Below are 4,718 nucleotides of genomic sequence, written 5' to 3'. Positions count from 1 at the left end.
CAAATCCTGCTGAGAAGTAGAGTAAGATGCGGCAAGGAAAGGAATCGCTGTATTTGGCAGCATGGAGCTTCGAGGAAGCGATGGGATGGATGCTTGACTGGAATGGGAGGAAGAGAGAATGTGATGTGACGGAGTGGAAATGAGGGAAAGAGCCAGAGAGCGACCTCGAGTCAAGGGAGGGTTTTTTTTTTTTTTTTTTAATTATGAAACTATACTTTAATGCACTCATTTTCAATATGCCATTTCAGAGGAAAATATTTGCATTTCCAGGAGTTTAGCCAGAGTTATATATTTTAAAATTAAAAATGATAAAGACTTAATTTTATTCTAAAAAAATTCATTGTTTCTGAGTTGGTTCATCACAATATGGCAAATTTTCTATAAGAAGGTCTTTCCTAGGGACCAATTTCAGCGTATTGTGGTCTGTGTGAATACCTTGTATAACAGATGTTCTCAGCATCAATTCAACATTAGAACCTATTTTTATTAGCTCTTCTATTTTTTTAGGAGAAGTTTCACTTCTTTACATTTGAATTCTTCGTTTATCTTTATTCTGGCTGCTTCTAATGCCCTAGCATCATTGTTAAAAACTTGTTATCTGGTGCTGTGCAGTGTTTTAAAGAGCTGTAAAACCTTGGCCGCCTGACCCATGGCTCTCCTCACCACTGTGGCTACTTCTCCTAATGGAGGGTTTTTAACTGAGGGATATTTTGGAGTCGGTTTCTGTGTTGATGAGAATTATCTAGTGTACAGGAAGTTATGGTGATGCAGGGGAGACAGGGGATATGGGCTGAAACACAGTCTTTGAGCTGGTGAGAGATGATGGGGCCCAGAGTGCAGGTGGAGGTGTTGCCTTGTGATAGGAATAGGGACACCTTGATGCTGTCATAAGAAGAGGCAAAGCTCTGGTAGATTGTAGTTGGTGGCGGGAAGATGAGGGAGTTTCTGTTGGGTTGCTTCAATTCCGCAGCTGAGAAGGAAGAGGAGAAAAGAGAAGACGTGAAATACCCAGATGTCTTGGATATTGGGATATTGTTTACAAGGGAAATGTAGCAGAACAGCTGGATAGCAATAAGTATGAGTTTTATTTTTATTTTTTTAACATCTTTATTGGAGTATAATTGCTTTACAATGGTGTGTTAGTTTCTGCTTTATAACAAAGTGAATCAGTTATACATATACATATGTTCCCATATCTCTTCCCTCTTGCGTCTCCCTCCCTCCCACCCTCCCTATCCCACCCCTCTAGATGGTCACAAAACACCGAGCTGATCTCCCTGTGCTATGCGGCTGCTTCCCACTAGCTATCTATCTTACATTTGGTAGTGTATATATGTCCATGCCACTCTCTCACTTCATCCCAGCTTACCCTTCCCCCTCCCCGTATCCTCAAGTCCATTCTCTAGTAGGTCTGCATCTTTATTCCTGTCCTGCCCCTAGGTTCTTCAGAACCATTTTTTTCCCTCTTAGATTCCATATATATGTGTGAGCATATGGTATTTGTTTTTCTCTTTCTGACTTACTTCACTCCGTATGACAGACTCTAGGTCCATCCACCTCACTACAAATAACTCAATTTTGTTTCTTTTTATGGCTGAGTAATATTACATTGTATATATGTACCACATCTTCTTTATCCATTCATCAGTCGATGGACACTTAGGTTGCTTCCATGTCCTGGCTATTGTAAATAGTGCTTCAGTGAACATTGTGGTACGTGACTCTTTTTGAATGATGGTTTTCTCAGGGTATATGCCTAGTAGTGGGATTGCTGGGTCGTATGGTACTTCTATTTTTAGCTTTTTAAGGAACCTCCATACTGTTCTCCATAGCGGCTGTATCAATTTACATTCCCACCAACAGTGCAAGAGGGTTCCCTTTTCTCCACACCCTCTCTGGCATTTATTGTTTGTAGATTTTTTGATGATGGCCATTCTGACTGGTGTGAGGTGATACCTTATTGTAGTTTTGATTTGCATTTCTCTAATGATTAGTGATGTTAAGCATCCTCTCGTGTGTTTGTTGGCAATCTGTATATCTTCTTTGGAGAAATGTCTACTTAGGTCTTCTGCCCATTTTTGGATTGGGTTGTTTGTTTTTTTGATATTGAGCTGCATGAGCTGCTTGTAAAGTTTGGAGATTAATCCTTTGTCACTTGCTTCATTTGCAAATATTTTCTCCCATTAAGGAATCCAAATCAGAAAAGAAGTAAAGCTGTTACTGTTTGCAGATGACATGATACTATACATAGAAAATCCTAAAGATGCTACCAGAAAACTACTAGAGCTAATCAATGAATTTGGTAAAGTAGCAGGATACAAAATTAATGCACAGAAATCTCTTGCATTCCTATACACTAATGATGAAAAATCTGAAAGAGAAATTAAGGAAACACTCCCATTTACCATTGCAACAAAAGAATAAAATACCTAGGAATAAACCTACCTAAGGAGACAAAAGACCTGTATGCAGAAAATAAGACACTGATGAAAGAAATTAAAGATGATACAAACAGATGGAGATATATCATGTTCTTGGATTAGAAGAATTAATATTGTGAAAATGACTCTACTACCCAAAGCAATCTACAGATTCAATGCAATCCCTATCAAACTACCACTGGCATTTTTCACAGAACTAGAACAAAAAATTTCACAATTTGTATGGAAACACAAAAGACCCCGAATAGCCAAAGCAATCTTGAGAAAGAAAAACAGAGCTGGAGGAATCAGGCTCCCTGACTTCAGCCTATACTACAAAGCTACAGTAATCAAGAGAGTATGGTACTGGCACCAAAACAGAAATATAGATCAATGAAACAGGATAGAAAGCCCAGAGATAAACCCACGCACATATGGTCACCTTATCGTTGATAAAGGAGGCAAGAATATACAGTGGTGAAAAGACAGCCACTTCAATAAGTGGTGCTGGGAAAACTGGACAGCTACATGTAAAAGAATGAAATTAGAACACTCCCTAACACCATACACAAAAATAAACTCAAAATGGATTAAAGACCTAAATGTAAGGCCAGAAAACTCTTAGAGGAAAACATAGGCAGAACACTCTATGACATAAATCACAGCAAGATCCTTCTTGATTCACCTCTTAGAGAAATGGAAATAAAAACAAAAATAAACAAATGGGACCTAATGAAACTTAAAAGCTTTTTCACAGTAAAGGAAAACATAAACAAGATGAAAAGTATGAGTTTTAGATTAGCAGCCATGAAGTTAAAGTGTGAACAATCATTGCAGCTACTCAGTGACAGGGCTAAGTAGGAGAATAATTGTGTTTAACCAGGGATATTGCTTTGTTGTGTGAATAAAATGGAACAAAAATCTCTGGTTATAATTTATGTAATTTAATAATATTATTATTTTAATGATGGGCCCTGGACTCTAAGGTAGAAAAGAGCAAAGGAAGGAAGGAGGGGATGAAGAGTAATAAAAACATTATAAAGTCAGTGGATTTGTGGTTTACGACATTGGAAAGTTGTTGAAGTAGGTATCCTAGAGTGTGCTGGGAAGACACAAAGGACTAGTGGAGAGTGAGATGTTAAATTTAATACCTTTAGGGTGGTACATTCATTGTTTTATGGCAAGGGCTGAGGCATGATCATGAGTTTGGGCCTTCTGGTGTGGCAGAGGAAAGAGAGTCGCAAGAGAGGAGACAAAGGATTTGAGAGTTCACTGCTGGATGGATTATCCACATGGAAGCTAATGTCACTGAAAATGATAACAAGAGGAGGGATGAGGGAAAGGCAGAACTTGGCACTAAATTCCTTGGTGCATGAAGAAAAGAACATGGGAAGTCTGAAAATGATTCCAGGGAATAGCAGGTGGTAGTCGAATGGCACATGCTTCAGGGAACTGGGCCTTTTGAAGAAGAAAGAAGGAGCCATATCAGTGGGACCTAGGAGGGTACCTATCCCATCTTAAGCCATTATGTACTTGGTGGGGTGGGAGGGGAAAAAATACTGCTTCCTATTGAGAGGGAGTCTGGGAAAGTAGTCTTCACCAATGGCAAGGAGGTGAAGGGCATTTTCAAAGTGGAACTTAAGGTTCTAAGAGAAGATTTAGGGAGCTGGTACAGATAGTCCATTTCCAAGGACACAGTACGAGAGTTTGGGAGGATGGAGTTGCATGGAAAATTATGGAATGTATAGAAAAGTATGCAGGTGAATTTAAAAAATGTCAAATACTTTGAAAAATCCAACTCTTTCAAAGTATACAGACTCCTGCATTGAGAAGAAACACAAAAATGTTTTGTTAAACCAAGTGTAGCCGCAGTAACTCCTCCAGTGTCCATCTCCCAGCTTCCTTAGCATCAAAAGTCCTACCCTCCTGGGCATATGGCTGCCCAGCAAGAGACCACGTAGACCAACCTCCCTTACAAAAAGGCAAGGCTGCGTGTCTAAGCCCCACAGCAAGGAAATGCCTTTAGAAGGAGATTTTTGTATCCACTTTCTCTCCTTGCCTCTTCCCATAGGATAAAATGCAGACGTTGTGGGTAGACAGTTTTAACTATATGGCTAATTAGAATTCCCTGAGGGATGTCGGAAGGAGGCAGAAGGCATCAGAGCCCCTGGGTGACTTCACGGAGCAGAGCCGCTCACCCACTCTGAACCACCTGCCCGCCTCCAGAAAGTGATGTAAATTTTGCCTTGTTTGGGTCCTTAATACCACACGGTGCGTCCCAAGTTTGGGTTTAGAATA

The 4,718-nt window shown here is 39.8% G+C and overlaps 1 pseudogene; it reads right to left on the bottom strand.

Moving 5' to 3' along the window:
- Nucleotides 1–318: 318 nt before the first annotated feature.
- On the bottom strand, nt 319–651 carry LOC118887999 (annotated as a pseudogene).
- Between the last annotated feature and the right edge of the window lie 4,067 nt (nt 652–4,718).

The sequence above is a fragment of the Balaenoptera musculus genome, chromosome 21 (genome assembly GCF_009873245.2).
Source record: "Balaenoptera musculus isolate JJ_BM4_2016_0621 chromosome 21, mBalMus1.pri.v3, whole genome shotgun sequence".
Lineage (NCBI taxonomy): Eukaryota > Metazoa > Chordata > Mammalia > Artiodactyla > Balaenopteridae > Balaenoptera > Balaenoptera musculus.
This window is presented reverse-complemented; position numbering and strand designations above follow the sequence as displayed.